The sequence below is a fragment of the Microtus oregoni genome, unplaced genomic scaffold (genome assembly GCF_018167655.1).
Source record: "Microtus oregoni isolate MIOR12 unplaced genomic scaffold, Mior012 000014F_ref0000157, whole genome shotgun sequence".
In the NCBI taxonomy this organism is placed as follows: Eukaryota; Metazoa; Chordata; class Mammalia; order Rodentia; family Cricetidae; genus Microtus; species Microtus oregoni.
The window spans coordinates 7,488,647-7,502,618 of record NW_024543073.1 but is presented as its reverse complement, the minus strand read 5'-3'; the positions used below and the strand labels follow the sequence as shown (position 1 = coordinate 7,502,618).

At 38.6% G+C, this 13,972-nt stretch overlaps 1 long non-coding RNA gene across 1 annotated transcript in view; it reads left to right on the top strand.

The window, feature by feature from the left end:
- Positions 1-1,757: 1,757 nt before the first annotated feature.
- The window catches only part of LOC121455637, a 76,383-nt gene continuing 64,168 nt past the window's right edge, over positions 1,758-13,972 (top strand). The window contains exon 1 of the long non-coding RNA XR_005975528.1: positions 1,758-1,850. This is a non-coding gene — a long non-coding RNA (uncharacterized LOC121455637). The remainder of the gene's footprint in view (positions 1,851-13,972) is intronic.

Genomic DNA, 13,972 nt, shown 5'->3' with positions numbered 1-13,972 from the left:
CTTAATCCCACTCTTAATTACATCGTTGTATTTAAAGGTTAGATTATGGGGTAAGGGAAACTGCATTTGAAGGATTTGTAGTATAAAATAGAGGCTTTCTGTGATCCTGGGGAAGATAATAATGAAAATAATAACTACTATTTAATGAGCAATTACATGTGAATTAACTGCTCTGATCCTCTTTCGTTGGGTGATACAATGCCTCAGGGAGAATTTGTTCAAGGTCTCAGACAAGTACAGTGTCAGGATTTGGTCTTAGGTTTGTCTGACTCCAAACGCTTGTGCTCTTACCTGCCATGCTGCACCGGCCTTTTGTTTTATTTCCGTCTGGGCTCATTTTGCCCAATGTACAAAAGTATTTTAGTTAGTGACCTAACCTGGCAGGCATACCTTGCAGTATTTGAAGAGCAAGAACATCTCGGGTTAGTTGACTAACTACACTGTTGTTTTGCTATTAATGTGGTATTTTTCAGGTGTAGCTCTTGTCGCTGAACCCAGGGGATAATGAGTTTTTTGAGTGCTAAGGGTGTGTTAGAAGAACTTTAGCTTAAGTGTAACATTCTCCTGATCTTTCTCACAGGGAGATAGATTAGTGTAACGGCGTAAACGAATGCAGACAGATTGTAAATATATATCTTTAATGTAGAAATAGACTTACAGAACCACCGTTCCCGCGGAGACCAGGAAAGCAGAAGAGATGGCTGGGAGCAGGCTTGCCAAATTTATAGGTAAACATTAGCCGGAGGCGAACACGCCCCCCAAGGGGCGGGACTTATCCCTACAGATTAAAGTTTACTAGAGAGATTTGGAGAAAGCATCTTTCTTCCTGGATTAGATAGACTAAGCTGTGTTCTGTCCATCCTGGGTTTGGGGAGCTTCATTTCCTCCAGTCAGTATGGCATGTAGGATACAAGGATAAATGACATTCAAGAGAATAAGTTTAGAAATATCATTTTTTTTTGAAATATCGTTTGTTTCAAACACATTTGAAGCTCAGGAAATTAACAGTTTCTTCTTTCTGAGCACAATTTAAGAAGCTTATGTGTGGGGTAGTACTTATAAAAGAACTTAATCCTGATCAATGAAAATTGATTTTTTTTTCAAAAAAAAAACACTACAATCTTTAAACTTGAGGCATTCTCTTTAGGTTGTAAGTGCTAAATGCACCTTTCTCTTTGGCTTCCTGATGAGCAAAATAAAGTAGGGGCCATCAGTGCTAAGTAATTCAGATCAGCCCCAAGCACTCCTCTGCCTATTTCAATTGAGAGGGAGTTGATTGCTGTGCTGCTTTTAATGGGATAGATAGGTAGGTCACTGAGCTACACCCTGATATTTCTCTAAAGTCACCTTAGAATCATACCTGCTTCATGGCGGACTTTTAAAAATGAGTTTGAGGAAGGTATATAGGAGAGAAAAGGAATCATCGTGGAGTATGATTTGGAGTGAAAAAACCTGATTCTGAAAATCTAAGTTGAGAGGTTATGTAGAACCAACCCTTCTCTGTAATGTAGTTTGAGCAACCACTTCTGTTCTGCAATCAGGTTGTTTCTATTGCATGGAGAAGTGGGGGCACAAGTGTACATTGAGAATCCAAATCATGCTTCAGCTACAATGTTTGTCTTCTCCTGTTATAATCTGTGCTCAGAGCAAAAATTTACACTAGCAAAGAACTCAATGTCAAAGTTTCTTTGGGGTTTTCTTTCATTTTTATGTCTCCCCATAGGTTAGATGGAAATTCAATCAACAATAAAATAACTGGACGTTAAGATGAAATAGAGAAAGGGGCAGTCTCTGGTCCAAGTACAGGCGGGAAGGACATTTGGCCACTGACTCACAGCCTGTCTAGAAAGGTTAGCAATTACTTTAAAATTTTATCTAGTCTATCTCTTTTCCTTTGGGTAGAAGTGTTCTTATACTTTCCCAGCAGATGATAATCTGTCCTGTATTTTAATGAAACTTCCAATGTGGAGGACACAGGCTCCCTGAGGAACTCATTGTGAAGTTAGATGGCTATCTGAGTCAGGTTTTGTGGTCTATTTTTACTGTTTGTGTTCTCCATGGGGATGATCAACTTTTTGTAAACAGGATTGAATCTGTATAAAACTATTTTATGTGGCACTTCAACAGTTTGACAGATATTTTTGAAACACAGCTACCATGGGGATCAACTAATCCAATCCCTTCATTGGAACTAGTTAAAGTCTTCTGCCATCCAAATGAAGGTTTGTGGGCTCCTTCTTTGAAATTCATGTTGTATTACAGTTTTCCCCATTCCTTCCCACTTTTGTGATCTACATCTACCATTAGTATTTCATCTCCGTGTTAAAATCATGTTGGCTCTTTCTGTCTATAATCAAAGTACATGGCTATTTTTCTTTTAGTAAGCAGATTCTCTTTTCTATTAGTTGATTTTGTTTTGGGCATTTATATACATGGATACATCCTCTACATGAATGCAATACAATCTAATTACCCTTATCTTCCACCACTGTGTCCAGGGGTGAATGCAGAGGCTCATAGCTACTCAAGAAGGTGAGAATCAATGATAGTTGAATGCTAAGTTCTAGATAAGACACTTAGAAGGCTTGTTTTCAAAATCAAAAAGTGGCTATTACCACTGGGCATGGAGTCGCACATCTGTAACTCTAGGACTAGGAAGATTGAGGCAGAGTGATGATAAGTTTAAAGCCAACCTGGGATGCTTACTGAGGCCTTGTTTGAAAAGGAAAAAGAAATGGATAAGGGGAGGGAGAAAAGGAGGAAAAGGGGAAGAAAAAGAAAAACTTTGATGAGTGGTACCTGGTATTGACAGAAAGTAAGAGCAACAAGGAAATGTCTCCATGGCTTGGGCTGCTGTTCTCCTTCTGAAACTACTGCTCAGGGCTATGATTTGCTCAGTAAACCTGAGCCTCAGTTTATCACTATCAGATGACTGTCCAGATCATAACTAACTTCTCTGACATGCTTCACATCAGGTATTAGCACATGCACAAAAACAATACCATTTATAAAACAGATAAACAAGGCGTGGAAGAAGATGAAGTCAAACTCAAGAGAGTCCTCTACGGAAGTACTTGGCTTCACATATTCTACATTAATAATACAAAATGTACATTGTGGAGCTTCAAAATTTAAGCAAGTCCCCCCCCCAGTGACTTTTAATATAAAACAGAACAGGTCTTGTTATGTTACGGGATTTTCACACACATCTTGTTGTTGATCTTTCCCCAAGCCTCTGCTCTCTCCAACTGCTCTCCCTGTCCTCTCTCCACCTGCTTCCTTCTGCTCCCATGACACACATATTCTGATTTCATTACTCTGTTTTAGAAAGATGTCTTCCCCTGTTTTAAAATGTCTGCTCGGTGCCATCTAGCTTGACCAGATCATTGGAGAAGCAGAAGGAACTGCTCCTTCCTTGGTGTCTATTCCAGTGTGTGGCAGAATCTAAATCCCTGCATAAGGCCCTCACTTTGTACAGTTCACACCTTTCCATTTGCACCACTGAGTGCTTCAAGGGGTGGGGTCTTCCTTATTTGTGTGTAAAGATGCATTAGTCTAATGCTTGGTTCAATGACCAATGGTTGGTCACACTAACGAGTGGCTCAAATTTTCCGCACACGGAAAGAGCCACCTCAAAAGTTTTTGAACTCCCTGCAAAGAAAGTACTATTTTAAGTTAATTTTTGAAATGGGTTGAGTTTATAATCAAAATGACAGATGGGGAGTTTCTAAAGGTTGTAAAGATAGTTCAAGGATAAAACTAGTTATAGACAGCCAGATGGAGTTTTAAGAAGGCCAGAGTTCAGGTTTGCAGGTCTCTCTGACTGGCATGTTTTCTAGATCTGGATTAGTTCTGCTATTATCTTGAGTCCAGATTCTGTCAGCAACTGTAGAATTGTTACTTCAGGAAATTCACCTGGATTACTAGTATCCGGGGAAGGAACACAGGCCCCCAGAGATTGGCTTCATCTTTCACCTTGTACAAGGCCACCATATGCAGATGAATGCAATTCATCTAATTTATGATGAGTCTACATTGCTATTGCATTATCCTCTTGTATTTTTATATGCTCCTGGAGAGTGTGAAATATGCCTCATATGTAATTATCTCTACTCAGGTAGCTAGTGTTTTGTGATCATAGGGAGAACTCAATAAATATTTTCTGAAAAAATAAAAAGATGAATATGGTAGCTCAGACATTTTTCTAATTTAACATCTGAAGATGGAGGTAGTAAATATGATGAAATTATATTAAGCAGAAGTTTGTGTTTACACAGTAGAGAAAGCAAGAAAAAATACCCATAATTTCACCATCAAAGTCTATCCACTGTTGTAAAGTCAGACAGGATGGGGGAGATGGTTCAATGTGTGAAGAACTAGCTATACAAACATGAGAAGTAGAATTTTATCCCTAAGTCCCGTGGGAAGAAAAGCCAGGCTTGGTGGCACATGTTTATAATTGAAGTACTAGAGGGGAAGAAACAGGGTGGATCCCTAAGGTCCACCATTGAACCAATCTAGTCTCCCTTGGTGAGCTGTAGGTCAGTGAGACCCTGTCTTAAACCAAACCCCACCCATACGGGGATAGATAATGTCTCCCGCTAACCCACAGCTAAGTTTGTCCTTTGGTCTCCATACGTATGGGCATGTGCATAGCATATGACTGTACACCCATGTACATAAGCACTTACACTCACATAAAGATGTTAGATTATTTCCATCTATAAGCAGTTTATATAAAACATATCTTTATTTGTAGTAACCATAATATGTGTGCAAGTTTGTGTCTTGAGATTTTTTATTTGAAATTAAAATATTCATAATAATCATATATACTATCTTGTTCTGGTTTAATTCTACAATAACAAGGAAAAAACCCTGTTGATGCCAAGAACATTTTCAGAAACAGAATATTTACTTGAAACTACATGGTTTCTTTCCATATTTAAAAATTTATTTTATTGTTTTAGTCTATCTATCTATTCATCTATCTATCTATCTATCTATCTATCTATCATGTGTCTGTGCACATGCATGTGACTGTGTGTTTTTGTGCACAGTGCCTACAGAGATCAGCAGTGGATGTCAGATATTTCTAGAATTGGAGATTCAGGTGATTGAGAGTTGCCCAATGTGATTTCTGGGACCTGAACTTGGGTCCTCTGCAAAAACACCACGTTCACTTAATCACTAAATCATCTCTTCAGTTCCATATTTATTTTATTCTTAATTATGTGTACGCATGTGTTTATATGTGACCATAAGCCCATGTGAGTGCAGGCGCCCAGGAGTCTAGAAAAGGACATTTGACACCTGGACCTGAAGTTAACAGATGACTTTTAACCAACCAATGTGGGTGCTAGAAACCAAATCAGGGTCCTTTGTAAGTGCAGTGTTTATATTTAATTTCCAAGCTATTTCTCCAGTCTCCAAATGCTATTTTTTTAATAAATAAAAAAGACAGGATCTCAGTATGTAGTCCTGGCTATCTTGGAACTCACCTGACTGGCCTTGAACTCTGGGAGTGCTGACATTAAAGATGTGTACCACCATGCTCTGGTGGATGGTTTTCTTAAGTGCTAATTCTTTTATCATCATATTTATTAAATTTTCCCTTGTTTTTTTTTAAATATTTCTTTTCCACATAAAAGGCCAGATTAAACAATTTAGACACAGAGAATGTCTTGGTTTTCCTTTTGACTATTTTCAAACAACAAGTACTTACTGCCAAACAGCTTTTAAGAATTTTGTCCAAATATTTTCTCTTTATAGTAATTCATGTCTATTTCAAATTCACTGTGTGTGTGTGTGTGTGTGTGTGTGTATGTGTGTGTGTGTATGTATGTATGTATAAAACCTTGACTGATTAACTTAATGGGAAAAAATTTCCAACTTTGTTTATTTTTTGAAGGGAGGTTGAGCTTAATGTTAAGGTCCAGTTTTTTCTAATACATTTATTATTTTTGTTCTTTTATGAATTGTTCTCTCGTGTGCTTCTATGTACTTTTCTTACCAAATTGGTTTGTTATTTTATTTTATAAAGTTTGTTATGTCCTGCAGACACGGTCACTTACTACTGCCTTAGCAGACACTCACGAATCCTTTCTGAAGCCTGGTAAACCCAGTGGCAGCTGGCAGCCACAGCAGCTGCTTGGTGAACTGTTGCAATGCAGCTCTGAGTAAGCTGAGTTACTAAACGGTCCCTCTTCCTGTTCTGTCTTGCACAAGTGAGGCTTGACTGCTGGGGTCTGTGACAGTCATCAATCTTTTCGTTTGTCTCGGCTATTATTAGACAGGTCCAAAAGGGCTGGGGGAGTTGGTGCTGTGAGCATATTCAATTTGTGTTGCTCTTTGAACTTTGAAATATTGCCACTGAGTCAATATGGCTTGCTCCTCACTTGAGCAAATTGCCAACAGCTTGTGTGTGGCTCCTTAAGAATAATGAGAACCTCATTTTAGGAGAGGGGACAGATTGTGTCTGTACTTGGCAACCCACATCCTGCTGCAGCTGGGATTACTTGAGACTCTCCATGGAGCAGTGGGTTCCTCTGACAGAAAAATGTCCACTTTGTCTGAGGAGCTGTTGAGTCTGTTAGCGTCTGACAGGAACCCCTTCTGTAGCCCGACATTCCTTCCCAAACCACTGGACGTGACAAAAGTCTCTTTTCATCATTTTATCTGAGAACTAAATGCTAAATGCCTTTAGACACACTGTTAGCTAAGGCTCCTTCATATAACAAGCTGTATTTAAAAATCTACATCAAAACATATGGGTAGTATCTTTATAGTTTTTTTAATATACTTTTATTTTATGAGTATGAGTGTTTTGCCATCACGTATGTCTGCACACTTTGTTAATGTCTGGTGCTTGTGGAAGCCAGAGATAGAGTCAGAGCCCTGGGACTGAAGTTACAAATGTCTATGAGCCATCATGTGGATGCTGGGAATAGAACCCAGAGCCTATGGGTGAGCAGTCAGGGCTCTTGACCTGTGAGCTACCTCTTCAGTATTTTTAATACTTAAAAAAAGAAAAACCTTATGAAGTAAAAGGAACCTAAGGTATGAAAATTATTCTATAGTAAAGAAAACAAAGACTTTTCACCCAAGAGCAAAGGTTTTAGACAAAATTAGTAAAAAGAGATAGAAATCACCTCTGTCTGGAAACCCCAAAGAGCCCCTCTTCGTTATTTAGATCCAGATTTCATTTTTTTTATAAGTTTACAATGTCTCTTTGTTACTCATAGGATTAAATTTAGAGTCATCTTGGCCATATTGTCTATGCAAATTTCATTTCTCTTTTATAAACAAGCATTTACACATAAAATTCTATGTATTTCAAGTGTATCGTTTGCTGTTTTGACGAACGTATGCATTGTGACAGGATCGACCACAGAGCAACTAACTGGAGGACTCCTGATCTCAGTGTCATGGCTATCAGTTTGTATGTTTTTAAACGCTTCAGCACTGCTAAATATTTTCTAGTCTGCTTTCTTGGTTCTACCTCAGGAAGCTTGCACGTATACTCTGCAGGAAACAAACCTACTCCAGGCTCTGTCTGTGTGATTAACTTCTTCAGACATCTACCTGCTGTTCAGTAATCTCCTCCAGTTTTGCCTCCTAGACACTGTGTCAAGTCAAGTATCCACAGTAAATCTCTCTATGTTTTATGTGTGTGTACTGTTATTGTATAGAAATGAAAATTCATTGTATTTGATTAACAATACAGCTAGCATCTGGCTGTAACATTTTCTAATGTGACCCTTGCTATCCAAACCTCTAGATAAAAGTTGGATATTTTTGGTCTCTTTTAGCCCCTTGTACTTTATAGGGAACAGAATGCTAAATACTTCACAAGACTATGAAGACCAGGAATTTTCTCATGCATTATGGAGTCAGTAATAATTATTTGGCATTTTTCTCCTAACATATTAAACAGATTTCAGTGACAAGCATATTTGTAGTTTATGGAAGGACACATGAGCTTGTTATTAATTTCATATTTTAGATTATGTCAAAGACACATAAAATAGATTTCTATCTTGTGGAATGGCTCCTAATCTTCAAGGAAGTGATTGGAAAAACATTTTAAATGATAGTTTCAAATATCCAAAGAGGCCACAATTGGCAAATTTTTTAAAAAAACTATATACAAATAATTGTAGCGATACTATTTGAAATAACGTCCTTGTATCATGGTGACTATGTGAAGGAAGAAGGTTATGTTAGTCTGGAATGTACCTTCATAGTTAGAGTTCTTCCCTAGTGTGTACAAGACTCTGGGTTTGATCCCTAACACTGAAAATAAAATAAAAATAATGACATGTAGATTGAACCCTGGCAGTTTAGGAAGAGAACAACTTGGAGGAGACCAAGTTGAGATCCTGGGAAGCTATCTAAAAAAATGAAAAATTAGTCATGAACAATTATTATGCAATGTGAGGGAGAGATACCTTACAAATTACAAGTTAGTATTGGAGTTAGTGATGAGAGAGTAGAATATCTATTCTCTCTGATCTCTGCTAATGACACAATTCATCTTCATCCATTGGTCTGGAGAGGCGGTCTCTATACTCAAAGGAAGGAGAAAGGTCAAAATTGAAGTTCCTGAGATAGGGAAACAAAGCTTAAATGAAGGTGGCACTTGTTGTCTTTAGGAAGTTTTGGGACTTGACTGCTATTCTTCAGGAGATCTGAGAGAAAGAAACACACCATACACTAAAAAAAACCCCTCAGTATGCATTAACAGCTACACCAACACAGCACTTGCCACAAGCCAGAAACTGAATTAAATGTTCCCTGAAAGCCTTTTCTCTAATTTTCCAGCAGTCTAATAACATAGACTCCACAACAGTCTCACTTTACAGATTAATAACCTGAGGCAAAGGTTCTTAAAATTTACTTTTTAAAAAAAAAATTCAAGACCATGCACCCCATTATCGGTTAACAGATTGCATTCTTTCTTTGGTACCTATGAAGCATTGGTTTGACAACCTCAGTTTATACAAAACTCTGCAGTGCTCATAGTCTTTATATAAAGTAACATCATATGTGCATATCACTTATGGACAATCTCTTGTGTAATCCATATCATCTGTGGATTTTTATAATACCTCATGCAATGTCAATAGTGTATAAACAATTGTCATCCTGTACTCTCAGGCAATAATCACAGCAAGAATATTTATGTTCAGCACAAAGACAAAATATTTAAAAATTCATAGAAATCCATAGTGAGTTGTGGATATAGATTGAAGGCATACATAGGGCCAGTTATATGTCGAAGTATCACATTGTGTATGTCATAGTTTATGTTGCTAACAACTACCTCCTATTTCTTACCTTTTAATTTTTTCATATGGTTTTACATACAGTTTATCTAGATGGTTTAAGATAAGCGAAATCATGGCTGCAAGATTACACTGAGGGACACAATTCTGTGCTATTCTTCAGTACTCTGAGTTAGTGAAAGGCACACTGGGTTGAGTATCGGGATGAATGGATACTCATAGCAGATTTGCATTCTCTAAGTTTGTAAGGTGCTTTACATTCTTGAAGGCAGCACTGGATCAGCTGACACCTTTGGATATCTGTAGAACAGATTCATTTCTAGTTGTGCACTGTTGAGTGCAGGGATGCTGGTACACATATGAATACATGTGACCAACACACTTTAAATAGTATAATAAAGGCATGAATGGAAGTGATCTTCTCTTGTCTCAGTATAAATGCTGATATTTCTGTTGAACCTTGGACCCTTGAAGTCATCAAGGGATTGCAGGAAAGAAATGACCACTATTCTCCCATGTGATAATATTCCTCCTATGAGAAACATCAGTATCTTTATTTGATAATGGTGGTGTATCTCTGACTCTTTGGCCTGCTCTTTGTACTCTTTTCTCCCTATTGGTTGGCTTGCCCAGCCTTTTCTTATTGCATCTTGTTGTCTCTTGGATGCCTGTTCTCTTCTGAAGAGGAAATGGAAGGGAATGGAGCTGGGAGGAATGGAATGAGGGAAAACTGGTCTGAATGTAATATATGAGAGAATAATCTATTTTCAATAAAAAAGACTAAAAAGAAAATTGTATACTTCTCTGCTTCTCATCACTAAGGAAAAATAAACATAGAGGTATACAGAAAGAAAAGATATGTATGATACAGTCTTCTGAGAATCAAGGTTGATCAATAATGCTTTCAGAAATAGGAAGCATTCTTAACATATGGCCTTGTGGAATTGGCAGCTTATCATACCATACTTTTCTATAAGTGATTTATCACTGGATCAGGTTCTCTTTGCTCTGTCTTGTTATTATAGGTTATCTGAGAAAGATACTTTCAGAAATATTGACAGATGCCTTTGAATTATTATTTTGGAACCCATAAAGACATTTTTCTCCCTTTGGTTTTAATGTCCTTAACTTCAGCACTAACACAAAGCGTTTTGGCTGCTGGGTATTGTCTGAACATCTATAATGGTAGTGAATAATATTAATTAAGAAGGCTATGCTTTTAGCCTCACAATTGAGTCTCTGGCTCCAAGAGCTGTTTTCAATAAATTCACTGCCTGGGATTATTTTCTTTTCATTGTAAAATTGAGAGAGGCTCACAAGCATGGAATACCTTCCAATTTTTCAATGAAGCAGGCTCAGTCCTTCAAAGGCTCACCAATTGAGCCCAAGGGAAGTGACTTATTCTGCTGGGAAAAACATTTTTGGCTTATTGTTATTTTAATTGCATACAGGAGACCACAGAGGAGGAGATGAGGTAGCAATGACCCTTAGCTAGGCTGGGGGATGACTTGTATGTGTGGAACTCTGTGCTAATGGAGAAAAAGGACAAAAAATACATTTACTTAGAGCCTCTGGGGCAAGGTGCGAAGTGCCTAGGCTGGAAGGACAGAGATTAAGAACGCCAGTGCTTGAGATCTGCAGGGTGACGGTCACCAGCAGGGCCATGGACCTTTTTTGGTTAGTGTCCTGCCACCTGATTAGTTCTGAGTTGACTTTGAGTTCTAATGTCCTTTTGGTTATCTATCTGTCTGTCTGTCTGTTTATTTATTTATTTAGGTTTTTGGTTTGTTTCATCTATATCCTTAGCGCATAGTAACCCATTTCCCATTTGCTGGCGATTTCTTTCTTTGTGGTTGGGTGATTTTTGAATTGACGTCGTCTATCAGATATATACAGTCACCAAAATAGGAATTATCTCTTCAAAGCTTTAGACAAATCCCAAGTGGTGGTGGTGGTGGTGGGGGGGGGGTCAAAGCAAAACTGAAGTCTAAACAAACTGTTTCAGTTAGTAATCTCCCAAATGCTGAATATAAATAGAAAATAAGGCCTAGGTATGGGATAAGCAGTATTTCAAATTTATCCACTTGTAAGGATCAGTGTAGAGTGATCATTCCCCAAACCACACACACACACACACACACGCTTACAAACACACACACAGAACAACCAAGAGTGGACTCAACAGGTTGCTTCTGTAGATATTTGGGCATACACACATATAAATGTGACAATAATAAAGAAAACTATAAGATCAATTTGAGAGTTGGGGCCAGACATGGGAGGGTTTGAGAGAGGGTAACTGGGAGGGGCTGGAAAGAGGAAAGGGATGGAGGGAAGTGACATAATTGGATTTCAATTAAAAGCACATGAGATAAATAAATAGAAGAAATTACCTAGAGGTGAGAAATTTGTATTTTCATATACACCAGACTGAGAGAAATCAGTGTCCTTCTGCCTCCTGAGGGCGGGCGTTAAAGGTCTATGCCACCATACCTTGCTATTTTTATGCTTAAAAGTGTGGTTACATTCCCCTGCTCACCCCTCCCATTTTAGTTTAGATATCTATTTGCTACCATTTGAATATGGTTAGTGCTCCAAGAGTCCAGGGTATTTAAAGTCTGGAATGTGGTGTTGGAATGTGGTGGAACATTTAGGAGATAGGATCGGAGAGGAAGTTCTTAGTTCATCAGAGAGATACGAAGTAGTTTGAGCTTTCAATAAGATCCCTTTGCAAAGCTTTTTTTTTTTTTTTTTTTTTGAAAACGATGCTAGCAACTTGAATTTTCATGAGAAGATTATTCCAACAAGAACAAGCCTGGCATATCCCATGCTCTTTCTCTCTAGTTTTATTTGGGATGTGACTACTGGTTTCTGTCATAGGCTTTGCCTAGAATGTGCAGAAATCCCCTGACCTTACTAGAGGCTGAAGAAGCAGATTTGCCTCACCTTGGACTCTTATGCTAAAAAATTATCTAAAGAAACTGCTTCTTCATAAATAGACCATGGTGGCTGTGTTGTTATGCAGTGCAAAGCTGACTAATACACCATACAATTAAACACTCTGCAGTGATAATTAAAGTTAAGAGTAAGAAGGCCTAGGGATAGAAAGTCCCTTGTGCACAAATCTCAGAGTTTCTTTGAGCCTGGATTCAAACTGTTGTCTGCTTGGTGATGTCTCTTCACTGTCTCTATAGCTAAAGATATGTATCCCCATGAATTAAGGCATATAAGATAGCATGTAAGAACATGCTTTATGTGGCATGAGTATTCAAATTAAATTATTACAGTGTGGTTGTTGTATCATTTGCAAAGAACAAAGAATCATATGATGCAAGCAAAACTATCTCTACTGCAAAGTTGGTTTTTTTTTCTTTTAACATTGACTCTGGTTTTCAGTACAGTAAATGTGTTTAATGATAGCATCTGTGTTCCCAGAAAAGAAAACTGAAAACTTGCAGTCATTTAGGTCGGAGTGCCAGTCTGAGCGCTGAGCAATCTTCCCGTTTTTGCGGGAGGAGGATGGTCTGAACGCTGAGAAATCTTCCCGCTTTAGCTGGAGGAGGATGGTCATGCAAAGCTAGTTCAAATTTCTCTTATATTATCTGGTCTTCTAAATGCTTTGAGTAGTACAGCGAGTTATGACTGTCATTTCTAGCCTTTCAAGTGTGAATATGACTTGAGATCTATTTTAATTTCCTAGAATATTAAGATCTGTGGTTCTGCTGTGTTTACGAGCAGAAGAGAAATAGGAACATATTTGGATTTGGGTTTTCCCCATTTCCAGTGCAAATGAGTTATTTTTCTCTCATAAAAGGGTGTGCCTACTTACACATCTTCAGTGTGCCTTTTTCAAAGAATGGCTTTTGAATATTCATGCAGATTTTATTTCTTGTGACCTTATGTAGGCTCTGAGCTGTAAAATCTAAAGCGTGTGAGTTTTTGTAGTGGAGCAGTAATTTTGTGACATTTGAATGCCATGCCTTCTCCTTAGCCAGTTTGCATACTGCATGCAGACTAAACTTGAGAAATTTTTTTTTTTTTCCTGAAGAGAACACAAGATGGGTTGGTGGCTGATTGTGACATAACTGGTCACTCTGAACCAACTGTATTTTATAAGCTTTTCTGTCTTGACTGGCCCATCCTACTGAGAACCAAACGAGCATTTCTGTCATGCCAATTACACCTTAGTTAGCAGGTTGCCTCCCTATTACATTGACCTGAGTGCTTAATAGGAGACACCTCATCCTGCATGAAGATGTAAGGCAAACGGGGCTGGAAGCTGCGGAAACTGCACTCACATGCTTCTAAGCTGTGGTCAGCTTCTCCCTGAAGGGTTGTAATCTCCCGATCAACTTCCTTTTGTGGGGAGTAGCAAAGTGTAGAAACGCCCGCCAGAGTGGCCTCGCTGCAGGAACAGGGTTAGGAGCTGTCTTCCTCAGAAGAGCCACCTTGCCTGGCAGTGGCCCCGCCTCCTTGTCAGTTAACAGTCTGGGAAGAGACTCAAAGCACAGCTGTGGCTGTTGGTGCCACATGTCCCCTCTCTGGTGGTGCTTCTTACATGGTGACTGCCAGCTGTAGGTGATCAGGTATGCTGCCCCTTTCTTGAGGGCATAGGGACAAGAACACAGGGATCAGTCTATGGACCCGGCAAAGGCAGAGTTTGGGGAGTGGGGGGGTCTGTGTTT